Source organism: Felis catus, chromosome A2 (assembly GCF_018350175.1).
Source record: "Felis catus isolate Fca126 chromosome A2, F.catus_Fca126_mat1.0, whole genome shotgun sequence".
Taxonomy (NCBI): domain Eukaryota; kingdom Metazoa; phylum Chordata; class Mammalia; order Carnivora; family Felidae; genus Felis; species Felis catus.
The window spans coordinates 10,040,014-10,056,696 of NC_058369.1; the positions used below are offsets into that span (position 1 = coordinate 10,040,014).

The following is a 16,683-nucleotide window of genomic DNA, read 5'->3' on the forward strand; positions in this document are numbered from 1 at the left end:
CAGGGCCTCCTCCCCGGTCTCCCCCATCTATCTGCCATTCCCACCCCATCCACTCTCCACCCAGCCCAAGTGATCTTTGCAAAATAAAAACCCAATCATGTCCCTCCCAGCCTATAACCCTCCATGGCTCCCTATTGTCTCAGGTGGCCTAGCATGGCATCTCAGGCTCCGGTCTCCTGCCACCTTCTCACTCCCTTCTCTGCTCCAGCCTCCCAAAGTGCTCCCCCACACCTCTCCCCTCTCCCCCTACCCCATACACACAGTACCAGGGCCCCTGCCCCTGCCCCATTCTTCCTTCAAAAGGATGGCCTGCGTCGGTCTATAGCCCCGCTCACAGCACACTGGGCCTCCACGCTTTGCTTCCCTGACTGGACTTGGGCTCTGCTGTTGAATGTCTGTCTTTCCCACCAGCTGGGGACTCCTCAGGGAAAGTTCCATCGCGGGTCATTCTGGCTCTCTGTTGCATGCCCAGCCCTGGGCAAGAACAAGTACTTAATTTGTTTAATGAACAAAGACAAAAACAGGCCCAGAGAAGAGGTTGTCCATCCAGCGGACAGTCACCTAGTTCCCACTGGGTCACAAGTACTTTGGAGGAAAACAGGCCTGAAGGGGAGGGAGAGTGTGGGGGTGTATCTGTGGGGACAAGTGTAAGTGGGGTGCTCAGGGAACACCTCTCCTGGAAGGAGACATTTTAACAGAAGTGTCAAGGACGTGAGCCACCCAGGGACCTGGGGAAAGATCTCGGGCAGAGAGAACCGCACGTGCAAAGGCTCGGAGGTAGGAATCTGCCGGCGTGTGGCTGCGGCCCAGCGAGCAGGCGGAGAGTGGGAAGAGGCTGAGGGCTAGGGGAGGTTACGGGACAGGGCTAGTAGGTGTGAGTCAAGGGGTAGGACACAGGCTTTTTCTCCAAGCGAGGTGGGAGCCAAGGAAGGTTCTGAGCAGAGCAGGGACATGGCCTGACTCGGAAGTTCACAGACTCCCTTCTGTTGCCAAGGGAGATTAGACTGCGGGGGGGGGGGGGGGTTGCTGAGAGCAGTGGGGGCTCCCCATCCCCACCCCCTTCTTTTCTCCCTGTCCACTCAGCCGTCAAAGCCAGGAACCTGGAGTTCACCCCGCGCTTCCTCTCCTCCACCCTCCTACCAGTCACCCGCAAAACCCTGTCAACTCTGGTCTCAAACCCTCCGCACCAGCCCTGATGTCTCAAGGCCCCTTCCGGAGCCTGCACTTTGAGAGCCCGCAGTAGCCTCCTGTTCCTGCTGGCTTCCCGGCCTCTCTTCTTACCCTCTGTAGTTCTCTCCCACGCAGGAACCGGCAAGAACTCACGCTGAGTATTCCCATCCTGTCCGGCGGGCCTTGACCCCTCCATAGGCCTTCCCAGCCCCATGGCACAAACTCAATCCTTCTGCCCCCAAGACCGGCCTCCAGCCTCCTCTCTACACACCTGGCCAGAAAACATCTTTCTTACCTTTTCCCCGTGGAGCCACCACCTTCTTTCTGACCTCAGGGCGGGCCTCTCCTCACACGCTCTCTCTCCCCTCCACTGTATCCCTCCTTCCCCCTCCAGGCTGCAGCTGGGAGGCTCCCTCCCCCAGGAAGCCTTCCCTGACTGATAGACTCATCAGGTGCCTCCTCCAGGCTCCTTACCATGGGAGGCTGGTACCGTGGTGGCCTGTGGTCTCTTTCCACCTCATGGTGTTCCCTGCCCAAACCAAAGCCTTGCACTCGGGGCATGACAGAACACAGCTGAAAACGGTCAGAGGAGCCAGGGCCCAAGGCGCAGGGTGGAAGGCCGCAGGAGTCTCTGGGCCTCCAGATGCTGGCAGTGAAGGGGCAGGGGTGGGGCGGTACAGAGACCAGAGAGAGGGGGAGATGATGCCTAGCAGGGCAAGAGGGAAGAGTCCCAGGGTCCTAGGTTCAAATCCCAGCTCTGCCCACCTCAGGCTACGTGTTCTTCCTCAGAATTCTGCCTCTCCCCCACGGAAGTGGGATGGAAGCCTCCCGCAGTGGCTACGGGGCTTAGGAGTAATATATGACGATCGCATGTATCCTCTGTAGGGCACCTCTGTACCAGGCACTCATCTAGGTGCTGGACAGACATCTGTGGAGAAGCCAGACACAAAGAGCACTAAAGGAGTCCGTCCCATGATGTACCAGTATCGCGGAGGAACAGGGGCTCTGGTGTGTGTGTGTGTGTGTGTGTGTGTGTGTGTGTGTGTGTGTGCGTGTGTGTGTGTGGCAGAAGGCGGGGGGGAGTGGGTAGTGTGTACAACTTAGAATAGAGTGATGTAGAAAGCCCAGACACTGCAGCAAAGCCCCACAAAGGTTCAGGGAGGAGCCGTACAGGTGTCCAAGGAAAAGAGTTCCTGTCAGGGAGCACAGCCTGTGCAAAGGTCCTGGGGCTGGCCAGTGCTTGTTTGAGGACAAGTGAGGAAGCCATTGTGACCAGTGGAGGGAGCATGGGGGAGTGGGAAGAGACGAGGGCAGGGAGGCAACAGGGACAGACTGTATCAGACTTGCTGTGTACTTAAGTGCACAAGTGCGCCCCAAAGGGGGCTCTCCTCTGCTGAGGAGGGTACACCCACAGGTGCCCCGGCTTCCACCACCAAGGGCAACTGTGGGGTACTCTAGGGCAGGAGCTGACCACCGATGGCCCAGTCACTCCCTGTTTTTGCACAGCCGGTGGAGTAAGAGTGGCCTTGCCACACTTTAAACGTTGTGAAGAGGGGCGCCTGGGTGGCTCAGTCAGTTAAGCGTCGGACTTCGGCTCAGGTCACGATCTCACGGTTTGTCGGTTCAAGCCCCACATCGGGCTCTCTGCTATCTGGGCAGAGCCCGCTTCGGATCCTCTGTCCCCCACCCCCCCCCCCCGCTCCTCCCCCACCCACACATGTTCTCTCTCTCTCTCTCTCAAAAATAAACATTTAAAACAAACGTTAAAAAAAAATAAACAAAAGGTTTTCAAGAGGAGGCAGAGGAACAGCATGAGAAGAGCAGGTGGGCGACCTGTAAGTCTCCCGAACTTACTATCTGGCTCTTCACAGAGAAAGCGTGCTGACCCCTGGTCCTGAGCAGTAGTTCCCAACGAGGCACAAGTCTGTTCTCGGTCCCAGGCTGTTTGCCAATGTCTGGGGTCTCAGTCGGGGGCGGAGGGGATACTACCGGTATCTGGAGGGTGCAGGGTGGGGATGCTGGCCACAGTCCTGTGACCCACAGGGCAGCCCCCGCAGAGAATGACCCGGCCCCGATCCCAGGACCGCCATGGCTCGGAGACCCCCTCGCCTGCCTGTGCCACCTCTCCAGGGGCCGGACAGGAGCTCCCGCTTGGCTCCCTGACTTGCCCATTCCTGACTTCCTGGGTATTTTTAGCCTTGAGGGAGGGACCCTGACCATTTTTAGCTTTGGGGGGGGCAGGGCTATTTTTAGCCTCAGCATCTATTTATTAGAGTTTTTATCTTCCCCAAATTTTGGAGTTGGGGGTGGGGAGGCAGGGGGCTTCTGCTGGGCTATTTCCCCAGGGCCAATGCAGACTGGAAACAGGGGTGAGGGGCGCATCCCATGAGACAGAGAGGCTGGGTCAGTGCCCCACCAGGAGGGGCTGCTTGGGCCCTGACCCTGGGTTTCCAATCCCCCCGCCGAACAGAGGGCCCCCACATTTCCCACCTCAGGCTCTCCACCCCATAGCGTGCGCAGTTCCATACAGATACCCTCACACACTGGAGCACCCATGAGGCCAGCTCAGAGAGAGCTGGTGGGCACAGGTGGGCTCACAGGTGGGCACGGGGAACAGGTGCAGAGATGGCCCGGTCAGGCCCCTAGCGGCGGCCCTCGGTCCCCCCAAAGGGGCAGGGTGGGTGGGGAGCCCTCACTATACACAGCCAGAGGACTCCCGTCCTTTGACAGGCCCCCTCCCATTCACTCAGGTAAGATTTCTTGAACACCTACTGTGGGCCAGGTATGAGTCTCGACACCTTGGGTCCAAAAGCAAACCAAGTGATAAACTCCCTGAGCACTTGGATCCTGGCTGGGGAGACAGATGACAAAGAAACAGGCACAATAAATAAATAGATGACAGAGTGTGCGAAAAGGCATCCATGCTAGGCAAAGTCAGGAGGCGGGTGGGAGGCTGCGATTTTAAACAGGCTGCACGGGGTAAAGGTTACGGGGGCGGGGGCTGACATGTGAAGCGGGTGAAGAAGCAAAAGCCTTGTGGACGGCTGGGTGAGAGTCCTGGGTGGAAGAACAGCCAGTGCAAAGGCCCAGGGTCGAAATGTACTTAACATGTTGGTGGAGAAGTGAGGAGAGAGGGAGTGAAGGGGACGAGGTGTTGGGGACGGTCACGCAGGGCCAAACCCCAAGATGGCCCGGTGCCGGAACCTGCTGTATTACGTGGACACCGGGGCTGCCACAAACCTTCTCCCTAACTCCTGGAATACAAGCCCCTTGACTGAAATCCCTACGTGTTGCCAGACTAAGAGCTCCACGAGGACAGGGCACTGTCCCCATGGCATCACCAGCACAGACTGCACGAAGAGGTGCACCCAGCCTCGTTCCAAGAAGCCTTGTGTCCACATACCTGCCACATGAGATACAGACCCCCCGCTCCTGTGTGGAGCCACAGACAAACACGGGGCCACTCGCTCTGCAAAACTCACAAACGCCAGCACACAGGAGACCCCTACAAGCATCGGACTAGCCTGCTGGACACGTGATCGCAGCCAGGCTCAGCCGGGTCACCGTCCAAATCGCACACACAGAACACACAGACATCTGACAGAGGACTGGATTCTGGGGGCGATGAGAACCTCCCCCCGCCCGTGGCTCTGTCCGGCAACAGCCTCCCGTCCTGGGACCCTGCTTTCCTCTTTGATGGGGGCGGCCAACACCCGGCCCAGGAGGAAGGCTCGGTTGCTCAGGCACGTCCAGGGTCACTGCGGTCGGGTCCAGACTCCAGACCCAGGGAACACCCACGCCCCCCCCCCCAACAAAGAGGGAAATGTCTGGCGGCTGGAAATCGGATCCTTGAGAGGAGCCCACATTGAAATCGGAGCCTTGTCCTTGGCCACACAGCTGGCTGGAGAGGTAGGAGGGAGCAGAGACCTGGAGCTCAGCTCCCCACAGCCAGCGGGGATCCCCCTCCTCCTCTTCCGCATTAGGGGTACCCGCTCTAGCTGAGCAGCACAGCCCCTTGGGATCAGCACCCCCCCACACCAGATGCCCACACTGGGGCTCATGCTCTCCCACCAGCCTGGGGGTGCGAGGAAGCTGCACACCCCAGATGCAGGCAGCTCACAGGTGGAGCCCCCCACCCCCAGGGCCAGGAGTTCAGACCGCTAGATGCAGACAGCAGTGCAGCCAGGGAGCCCGCCAGCCCCTCCCCTACACACCTGGTGGGGGTCCTCCTAGGCTCCCCAGGGCACGCTGGGAATAGACACAGGGCTTCATGAGTCTCCCTTCCACCTCTTCCCCACAGGCACCATGGCCCAGGTACGCCGGCCCCGTCTTCCCGCCCTCCCTAACCCTGGGTAGCTTCCAAGCCCAAAGGCAGGCATTAGCAGGGGTGATCATGCCTTAAGCCAGCTCCCCAAGAGCGGGGGGTTGGGGTGGGCGTCCTGTAGAGGGATGGCCTCGTGAGGCACTGGAGGGCAGGGACCACGAGCATGGGGCGGGCTAAGCCCCTGCGGGAGGTCACCAAGGGAGAGGAGGGAAGGTGGCCGTCACAGTAGGAGGGCCGGCGCTCACATGTGCGCGTACATGTATGTGGCTCGTGGCATGGGTGCCACTGCCGCCAGCCAGGGATCGAATTAGTTCCCTTTTCCGCTTTCCAGATGATTTTTCATCTCTGTAATTAATGGGCAAGTCAGTTCTGAACGGCATGGCAGGCAAATTGCTAGTTAGGAAAATCACGGATAATTTTCTCGATATGATAATGAAGGTTGTATTCCTTCTCTTATTCTCCCTGTTTTCATCCTGCTTTTAAGTAATAAATTTGGCATTAGTGGGTGGGGAGTGGGGAGGAAAGAGAAGTCACCTGCCCCCACAGCTGGGGCCTGCCCCAGCCCCGCTGGGAGTCCTGAGCCCCCGGCCATGGGGCAGACGGAGAGGATGACAGACGGGGACCCTCCGTGGGGCACCGCACCATCCCGATGATAATTCAGGTGCCAGGCCTAGAAGAGCAGGTGGAGGGCAGGGAGCCCCCAGCTGTGAGCGGGGCTGAACGGATGGGGTCTGGGGTCAGGTTACAAGCCCACGCCGGCCCCTGGGGTGCTGGAAAGAAGAACAGAGACCAACAGCCTCTCCCCAAGAAGCAAACAGCATTGAGGTCAACAGGCCTAGAGCAGGCATCATCCTTAGGAGTCCCCCACACCTGTCCCCACACTGTCCGACCCCTTCTCTGCGATGACTCCTGCAGCAGCCAAGGGACCAGAGCAAGCAGAAAAGGGAGAGAGAGAAAGAGAAACAGACAGAGAGAGGCGGAGAGGCGACCAGCCATCTTGGCAGCCATCTTGAACCCCTCCCCCTGCTCCCCCAGGCACACCACATGTTTGGATGTGGGCAGACTAACCCAGGCCCTGGGTCCTGCAGGAGCCAGGAGGAAAGGGGGCCCTGCCTCAAGCCTGGGACGGCTGGACACCCGCGCAGCTGCCACCACTGGGGAGGGTCGGGGGGGGGGGGGGCAGTGGTTACGGCCAGGAAGGTACAGTGAGGGGCTGGGCAGGGATGGGGCTGGGTGCTGACCTAGACTGGAAGAGTAGGGACAGGGCCGTGCGTGGGGGCTGTGCAAGCAGAGTGCTGTCTTCGTAGGGGTGCTGGGGGTTCACTGAAGCGATGCCTGCAGGGGCATTTTTCTGGCCAGGGCCGGAGCACCCACAGCACTCTCCACCCTCTTCTGGTCCGGACTCCCGTCCCGGGACCCTCCGATGGGAGGATGACAGTTGATTCCCCATAGCTGGACCCAATGAACACCTGGGGGAGAGGGAGGGCTCTCGCCCTCAGAGCCCGAATCCGGGTGGATCAAACCCAACGGCTTTCCAGGCTTAACCGGGTGCCAGCGAGAGCGGGAGCGAGAAGACGCAGCCGAGCTGCCCACCTCCTGACAGCGGTGCCCCCCGCGCTGCGGCCGGCGGGACACCCAGACGGACCCCTCCCCATCCACCGCGTCTCTGCCTCCCGGAGAAAAACAATCCCCAGCCCAGCATCCTGCGGTGCCAGCCCTCGACACTGCTCCTCCGGGGGCCGGGGCCCGCGCGCGGCGCGCACACGCACCCTCTCCGCTCACACCCAGACACCTACACAAACAGGGCGCCAAGCACCCGCGCGCACACGCACCGGGGACACGCAGGCACCGCCGCGCCGCTTCCCCACAAAGGCTGGAGCGCGCGCGGGCACACGCAGCCACGCGCGGGCACACTCGCGGTCCCCTCCCCCCGCCGGGCACCCCGCGGCCGCCCATCCGCACCCCAGCGTCCCCGGCGCTCCGTGGGGGCCGCCCCTCTTGACCCCCAAGCCGGTGGATACGAAGTGCAGGCCGCCCCCGACTCCCCTCGGCTCAGGTGCAGTGAGTCGCGGCTCCAGCATCCCCTCCCCCTTCGCGGCCCGGACAGGCCTCGGCTCCCGTCCTCCCCCCACCCGCCTCGGCCCGCACACCTGGCCCAGGTGCGGCGTCCCCCTCGCCCTGGACCCACAGACACTCACCTGTCCAGCGCAGCTCCGGGGTCGGCCCTGCGCGTCTCTCCTGCGGCTCCGCGAACCCCGGCCCCCCGCCCGGCACATCTCCCGGAACCGGGGCGGGGGGGAAAAGGGTGAGGGGTGGCGGGGCGAGGGCGGCCTCCGTGTCCCCTCCTTCCCCCGGCCCAGCACCGCCGCCACTAACCAAAAATTTAAAAAAAATAAAAAAAAATAAAAAAAAAAAAAAAACGGATTATACAGCTCCAAAGGCGGCCCCCTCGCGGCGGCAGAGGCTCGGGGCTGGGGGCGAGCGGGTCTGCACCCCTCCCGGAGAGGGAGGCGGCGGAGGCGGCTGGGCGGGGGCGGCGTCAGAGCTCCGGGGGCTGGGGCGAGGCGGAGCCCCCCGAGGCGGCGCCGACAGCGGCCCGCATCTCCCCCGCAGCTCCGCGGCCCCGACGGAGGCGGCACGTGTGCGCCCAGGCGACTTCCCAGCCCCCTCCGACGACGGCGGCGGCGGCGGCGGCCGGGGGGTTAACGGGCCAGCCGGGGCGCCCCTGCAGCCCCCCGCCGCCCGGCGGCGCCGCTCCGGGGCCCGCTCGGCCCCATCCGCCGGGGCCTCCTCCGGCAGACGGCGGGGCGGAGGCGCCGCAGCGCCAACAGCTCCCGCGCCGACGGCTCGGGCTCCCCGCAGTGGCCGCGGGGGGCTCGGGTTGGGGGCGGGCGGCGCGGAGCTGGGGGGGCGCGGCTGGAGGCGGGCGCGGCGGCGTCGCGCCCCCGGGGCGGCCGGAGGGGGGGGGGCGCCGGGCCGGGCCCGTGGGCACCGCAGGACGCGCGGACCGAGCCGGCGCCGGGCACCAGCAATGACAAGCCGCCTGCTCGCCCCTCTCCCCGACGCACCCGCTCCGGGAGGGGGGCGGCGGGCGCGCGCAAAACCCGGCCCGGAGCTGCCGCCAGGGATCGGCCGCCGCAACCAGTCCGAGCGCACCGGGGGCCGACCAGAAAACCCGGACTGGATTTTCCTTTCCTGCGCCTCCTACAGCCCCTCTGGAAATGCGAAAAGAGGGAAGGCGACGTGCTGGGTGGCTGCGTCGGAACGGGGAGTGGGGGAAGGGAGGCGGGCGCAAGGAAGACCCGGAGAGGATTTCGCGGCAGTTAAGTAAAGGAAAGGCGAAGGGAGAAATGGAGGAGCTCTGGAAGGGGTATGCAAAACCCGGATTGGATTAGACAGAGATGGGCGGGGGGGGCGGGGGGGAGTAGCTGCGACAGTGCCAAATGCACCCGGGGCACGCAAATTTGGGGCCGGATTCATCCTCGGGAGACGGAGTAATGCGTCATGCCTAATGCAGTGGGAACAAGCAAGACCTGGCCTAGACTCCCCAGACCTGGGCTCGCAGGGGGCTCCTGGAGGGGCTGCTTAGTGGCTGAGGCCGAATGGGCTGCCCCAATCTTTCTGGCGGAGACGTGCAAGGGGGAGGGGCAAAAGGAGGGCTGGACTCTAGCACAGAAGGATCCGGAGCGCTGGCTGCAACGAAGCAGGCTGGTAAAAGCGGCTTCAGGATCCAGGGGCGACGAGAAGGGAATGCATTGAGGCTGCTACCCTGGGAGACCAGACCTACAATAAAAGACGAGGGAGGGACGCAAAGCCTGGACTGGAATTAGCGAGACAGGACAAGACCCCAGGAGAAGATCCTGGACAACTGGACAAGGGCTTGGAGCTGACGGGACAGCAGGACCCGGGAGGGGAGCGTTAAGTGGAGGTTGTATCTATAAACGCCTCGAACGTCTCGCTTGGGGAGGGGGGTTGGGGGGGGGAGGAGAGAGAAAAAATGGAATTTTAGGTTCTCGGCAAGAGCAAAAACCCGGTTCGGAATTTCACAGCCCAGCCACTACACTGCAGCTGGTGGACTTGAAGAAGTAGGGCAAGGAACCAGAGGGTTCCTAGGCATCTGGCCGAGTGAGGTGAAGGGCAGGTTTCAGGCCGAAGCTGCAGAGGGAGCCCCGCACCCCCTCTCCAGGGTGGGGAAGGCTGTCCAACCTGGCTTGGATCCCCGGAACCAGACTGTCCCTGCCAAGACCCACAGTGGGGGCTATAAAACCGGGCCCCAGGCCAAAAATAAGCACTTCAGCAGAATAGAGAACACAGTGCCAGGTGGGGGCTGGGGGGAAATCGGAGGGGTGAGGGCTACTGGAAGGTCCTGAGACGTAAGATTGGGTTAGGATCTCAGGAGACTGGACCTGGAAGCCTGGCTGCTGGCTAGGTTTTATGAAAGATGGGTGCAACTCTAAGACTTCGGAATGGGGAGGAGCAAATCCCTGGCTTGGATCCTCTGGGAAGGGAGTCCATCCAAAAGCGAGGCCTAAACAGTAAAGCAGCCAGCTTATGCAAAGTCCAAAGTCCTGGATGAATCTTGGTGGGTCCAGAAGGGGCACATAGTGGGGTGTGGGGGAGATGTCGGGCAGATAAATCTGGATCTGGATTATAGAGGAAGGGAAAGGGCTGAGGAAGGGGAGGAGGGCCGACTCCTGTTTCTGTCTCCAGGAAGAGAATGCATCGCCACCCAAGCTTGGCCCTGGAGAATGGGTGATGAATAGGGTGGAAGTCGCAGCGGGAGGGTCTGGGCGGTAAATACACAAAACTTGGGGCAGACTTGGATGGAAACTCTGAATAAGAAAGCCTAAACTGAACATCTGCAAGCAAATTAACCTGGCCTCTAAGAAACCCTTCCAAGAAGCATATCCAGATAGCTGAACATAGGGAAAGACAGAGACACCAGACTTCCAGGCCTGCTGGGTGACCAGGGGCAAACTCCTTGGCGACCTGCTGCCCTCCACCCCCTTTAACGGAGAGCTTCAATTTCAGGACTAGGCAGGGATTTTCGTGGTCCAAAACCTGGGGCAAATCAGGCCCCCAAACTTCCAGCGGGGGGAGGGTAGGTGAGCCACCTTTGTTCCCCTTTCACTGCCAGGACTCCATGACTGTAGAGCTCAGGCCTGGAATCTGAGTGGCTAGGTCCAACAACTGGATCTAAGAACAAATGTGAACGAAGCAGAGGTTGGTGGATGCGGAAAGGATTCTGCGGGTCTATGGGGGGGGGGGGGTTGCGGGGGCGGGGAATGGGAGGGGGTGCCTCACCTCCCCACATCCCAGTTTCCCACTTTGAGATATAGCAACAGCACCTGATAAGGACCCATGGAAGGCTTTGGGGGTGCTGGGGAGTGGGGGGGCAGTGCCCGCTTTCTATAACGTATGGCTCAGAGGAAGCTGGGCAGACACCTCCAGAGCCCTCTGGCTCCGAGCCTCCTCCCACCCCCCACCCTCCAGCAACCCAGCAGCCCACTCGCCTCCCCCCAGCAGAGCAACCCTAGGAATCTAAGAGCTTGTCTAGGAGGTGAGGGGGTGCCAACTTGCATTCTCCAGGGACTGCCAGAAGGGGTAGTTTTTACTTGTGGAAAATCAAGGGGTCGCAGGCTTGAAGGGACTCCCGGCTCGGTTCGGAAAAATCCCGGCCAGGGACCCCCTCCCAGCCCCTCCGCTCTCTGCTAATCCCCTTGCTCTCAGCCAGGATCGGTTAGCCAGCCGCCATTCCATCCCGGGCTCCTGATCTCGCTGGCGTGGGGCTCGGGAGGCAAAGGCTGGGGAGAGAATGGGGGCGCGAAAGAGCCTTGACTCCCTCCCACCGCCACCCCCAACACCCCCGCCCCCCAACCCCTCGGCTGCGCAGCCGCAGTGGAGTCTGCGAGAACTGCCCGGCTCCGGGAACCAACGCGTCGGCGCGAGCGCGCGGTCTTGCCGGGGCGCCGCGTGCCCTGCACCGTGCGGGTTGGTACCCGCGCAGCGCGCGGCGACTCTCCGCTCCCGGGGTGACTCTCGCTTCGGGCATCCTACCGTGCGCCGCGGTCCTCCCATGCCCAGCGTGCCCCTCGCCCCGGGTACCTCACGTTCTGTGCACCCTATACCCCAAACCCTCCACACCCAGGATGTCCCGCGCCCAGGGCACCTCACGTTCTGATCCTCCCACCTGGGGACCCTATATGTCGTGCGCCTTAGCACCTCGGGCATCCCGGCTTCAGACATGGCTCCACTCAGCCGTGCCCTCTGTCCCCGCCTGTGCCCTCCATGCGTGGCATCCACTGCCCCGGACCCCCCTGTCTGGGTTCTGCCCCCCTCCACCCTCCCCTGTGTCCCGGTGTCCTGCCTCAGGCTCCTTAGGTCCTCAGTGCCAGCTTAAGTCCTGTGTGCCAGGCCGAAGCTTGTAACCGGAGCGCGGGGGGTGGGGGGTGGGGTGGATGGTGGGGGGCAGTCGGTGGATGGGTAGGAAACACATTCGGGACTCCGGAGGAACTGAGCTACGCCCAGACCTCCACCGTTCACCAGACGCCCCCAGCTGGACTTTTCTTAGAGCCCATTCAGTGCGGGATGCACAGTCCTGCAGGTCATGTTATCACTCGGTTCATATATTCACTCCTGCCATTTATTCCTCAAACACGGAGCACCCCTTATGTGCCCTTAGTGTGGGCAAGGGGGTTGGCGTTGAGGAGGCCCTGGTGCCCCAAGAACATGACTTGGAGCCCTCTGGGGCATTCTGGTTCCAGCGGGTAAGACAGACACAGGGGGCATGATGGAATTAGCCCTGGAAAGTGAGCGGGGTGTTGGGAAGTGGATGGCAGCTGTGTCTGAGCCTTGAGGGGTGAGCAGGCGGGGCTCTGTGTGCCCCTGGCCCTCCTGGAGGCTCCCTGGATCCCACTTGGGGCAATGTTTTAACCCCATCCCATGCTACCCCCTCACTCAAGTGAAAAGCAAGGTAAAGAGGTGTCAGAATTGGGTCAGGAGGATAGACTGGGGACGGACATGAACTCCAGCCTCTGTCTTTGCTGAGGAGGTATTCAGCCAGTCAACAAATATCTATTGAGCATCTATTGTGTGCCAGGCACTGTGCCAGGTGCTGGGGACACAGCAATGAACAAGGCAGAAGAGATTCTCTGTTCTCGGGGCTGACATCAGGTGAGAAATCAGACAAGATACAGGATGTCAGATGATGATAAGTGCTGTGAAAAAGATTAAGGAAAGAAAACAGAGGGCGTGGTGGTGGCTTCAGTTTTAGATGGAGGAAGTCAAAGAGCCTTCTCTGAGAAGGTGGTATTTGGATAAAGACCTGATGAGGAGGAGTCATGGAGGAAGGGTGTTCCAGGCAGGGGGAGCAGCCTGTGCAAAGGTCCTGAGGCAGAAACATGCCAGGTGGTCGAAGGACCCACGAGAGAGCCTATGTCTCTGGATGGAGTGAATGAGGGGGAAAGAAGGGGGTGAGGTGGGGAGGTGATGGGGCAGATAGGGTGGGGCTCTCTGAGGAGGAGACAGTTGAGCTGAGACCTGAAACCTGAGGAGCCCATCATGTGTGACCCAAGAAGAACAAACAGCAAGTGCAAAGGCCCTGTGGTTGGAATAAGCAGGACTATTTGAAGAGCACAAGGGCCAGCATGGTGAGACCACTAGGCACAGTCTCAAAAGCCACGAGGAGGGTCTGGATTGGATTCTCAGAGACAAGCGAGCCGAAGGAGGGCTACGAGCAGGCGGATGGCATCTTCATATTTAAATGTTTAGCAGACAATACAGGTCGTTCCTCAGTAAATACAACATAGAATTACCATATGGCCCAGCAACTCCACTCCGAAGTGTATACCTAAGAGAATTGAAAGCAGATAGTCAAATAGATACTAGCGCACCAATATTCACAGCAGCATTATTCACAAAAGCTGGAAGGTGGAAACAACCCAAATGTCCATCAATGAATGAACAGATAAAATGCTGTATATCCACGCAAGGGAATACTATTCAGCCACAAACAGGAATGAAGTCTTGACACATGCTACAATGTGGATGAATCTTGAAAACGCTATGCTGAGTTAAAGAAGCCAGACACCAAAGAGCAGCTATCGTATGATTCAATTTATACGAAGTATCCAGAACAGCTAAATCTGTAAAGACAGAAAGCAGATTAATGGTTGCCAGGGGCTGGGGGGGGAGCTGGGAGGTGGACTGACTGCTAATGGGTACCAGTTTCCTTTTGGGGTGATGGAAATACCTGGAATTAGATTGAGGTGGTGGCCGCACAACGCTGTAAATGTACTAAATGCCACTGAATCGTTCGTTTTTTAAATGGTTAGCGGTTAATTTTATGTTATGTGGATTTTCCCTCAGGTAAAACAGGATCGTGGGGGCGGATATGAGAAGGAGCCCGGAGACTGGGGAGGTGGCTGCCGCCATCGGTCCAGGTGAGAGCCCACAGAGGCCTGGAACAGGGTGCGAAGGCAAAGTGGTCGGATCTGAGGCATATCCTAGACGCTGAGCCAATAGAACCCCTTAACCTTTGCACCCCGCATCGGGACTGATGAAAGGTCACCTCATGACACACCATTGAAAACTGTTAACACCCCAACCCTCCTCACTCCCGGAAAAGGAAGAGTCCAGGAAGCAGACGGGGTGCAGCCTGAGCGGCGGGCAGACGGGAATGGTGGTTGGTTCCCAGTTAGGTACCAATTGTGGGGGCTGGAAGAGGGGGGGCACAGCTGCGCTTCCCTCCCCGGCCGCTAGGGGCCGCTGCCCCGCTGCTCTGCGGCCGCCAGGTGAGGAGGCCCCGCCCCTTCCCCCCTAGGTGTGCGGGAGGCGCGGCCGCGGGGCCGGGGGAGGAGGGGGAAGAGCGCAGAGCCGGCGGAGGAGCTGGAGGGTGAGGGGACAAAGTGGGGACAGAGGGAGCGATCTGAGCGTGTGGGGCTGCTGAGGTGGAAGGAGAGAGAAAGCCCAGGGGAGGTCGAGGGTGTGAGATTAGGGAGCAGGAGTCAGCAGAGTGCTTGGGGGGGGGGTGAGCTGGGGGGGGGGACGCGCTGAGGGGTCTGGCGGAGCGCGGAGTTGGGAGGAAACCGCCGAGGGCACAGAGCAAAGCTGGGGGAAGGAAGACAGGTGAGGAGGCAGGGGGAGTCCTAGAGGTGAAGGCATTGCCTCGGGGACTTGACTGGGGGACATCTGGACGGTGTTTGGGGTTGGCTGGGATGGTGGGGGGGGGGGGTGGTGGGCTGGCGCGTGGGAAGTCAAGGACCCCAGGGAGGGGGTCCTGCGCTTCGCCAGCCTTGACTGGGATGGACTGGGGGGGAGGGGCGGCGGGGAAGACATCTCAGACCCTGACCCCTTGGACCAGCCATGGGGAAAGACCTTCTGAGGATGAACTGTGCCTGTCAGCTCATCTTAGGAGCCCAGCTTGCTTCTGCAGAAGGTATTAGCCAGGTAAGCGGTTTATTCCACCTGGCAAGAGGGCCCTCCCTCTCTCTCCTTTATGGCCTGTGCTCCAGGGCCACTATTCACTGTGGTGGAGCTGGGTGGTGGGCCAATGGCAATGAATGAGACACGCAGGCGCAGTTGGCTGGGAGCTGGCAAGGACGTGTCACTGCAAATGTGAGCCTTGGAAGACAGGTAGGGACCGTGCAAGAGGACCCCTGGGAGGCCCTCCCCAGCCAGAGGGCTCAGCGAAGGCCGGGCTGGGGGAAATGACCCGTAATCAGACAGCAGGAACCCACCGGCTGAAAAATAGAAGGCCCTGGTCCCTCTGGTGATCTGGGCGGAGAAGGGGTCCTCAGGATGTTGCCAAGAAAAATGCCAGCAGGTTCCAGGCTGCAGTTGGGCAACAGGGAGACACAGGGCCTGAGGTTACCTGGCAAATGTCTGCCAGGTCTAAAGAGACCACAAGGCTCTGTGAGATGGAGAGGAATGGGGAAGGGTGTTGAGAGGGGAGGGGAGGGGCCCATGAAGGTCAAGGCCATGGCCACGGGAAGGTAGAAAGAGATTCCTGCCCTTGCATGGGTCCAGGACAGGTGCCACAAAGCCAAATGCCGACCAGGGAACAGAAGCATCGAAATGAGGCAGGTGTGAGGCAGCGAGGAGGGAGGGTGGGCTGGAGACGCATGCTTCCCCCCCCCCCCTTTTAAGCCAGCAGGCTCTTTGTACTACTTAACTCCAGCTGAGTGCTACCCCGTGCAAAGTCAGGTTCACAGTTGCCAGCATGGAATTTTCAAGAGAAGCCAGAAGTCAGGATTTTTGTGTAAAATTCCCTGAGCTTTAAGATTTTCTTTTTAAAGTTTAATTTATTTTGAGGGAGAGACAGAGAGAAAGAGCGTGCACAAGTGGGAGAGGGGCAGAGAGAGAGAGAGAGGGAGAGAAAGAATCCCGAGCAGGCTCTGTGCACTCAGCGTGGAGCCCAACGCAGGGCTCAGTCTCATGAACTGTGAGATCAGGACCTGAGCCGCAACACAGAGTCAGATGCTTAACTGCCTGAGCCACCCAGGCGCCACCCCCCCCCTCCCCAGATTCCCTGAACTTTAACTATCACGGACTCATCTGCTAAGGTGACATTGTTCCAACCCAGCATTTCCGTTCCTGGGTTTATTCCCAGTGGGAACGGACACGTATTCCCACCAAAAGACACATCCATCATGGCCAGACCCTGGATACCTCTGGACACCGGCCAAGTGGCCATCCATTGGCAAATGTAAAAGAATCGTGTACACACACACACACACACACACACACACACACACACACTGGAATATGATACAGCGATGAAAAAGAACAAAGTACGGATACATGGAGAGCCTTGTGCATGATGAATCTCAAGACATAATGCTGAGCAAAAGTACAAGACAATTAGAATGCACCGCATGATCCCTTTCTATGACCTTCAAGCACAGGCAGAAGTAATCTGTGGAGTCAGGACCCCAAGGCTTGCTATCTGTAGACCACTGACGTCTGGGCCTGGATGATTCTTTGTCGTGGGAGACCTGTTCTGCACATTGGAGGATGCTGAGAAGCGCTCCTGGTCTCTCCCCACTAGATGCCAGTAGCATATCCCCAGTCGTGACATGTGTCCCTTGTGTGTTGGGGTACAGTCCCCTTCAGGTGAGGACCACTGGGAAAGGGATACTTTGGGGCAGGGCCATTCACTGGAAAGTGGCCTTCAGGGAGCCTCTGAGAGG

At 60.1% G+C, this 16,683-nt stretch overlaps 1 protein-coding gene across 3 annotated transcripts in view; it reads right to left on the minus strand.

Annotated features, from left to right (window-relative positions):
* The window catches only part of ADGRL1 (adhesion G protein-coupled receptor L1), a 44,850-nt gene extending 37,026 nt beyond the window's left edge, over positions 1-7,824 (minus strand). For all 3 annotated transcript variants that reach the window (XM_045046872.1, XM_023246270.2, XM_045046880.1), the window contains exon 1: positions 7,693-7,824. The gene's annotated coding sequence lies outside the window, so the exon portion shown is untranslated. The remainder of the gene's footprint in view (positions 1-7,692) is intronic.
* Between the last annotated feature and the right edge of the window lie 8,859 nt (positions 7,825-16,683).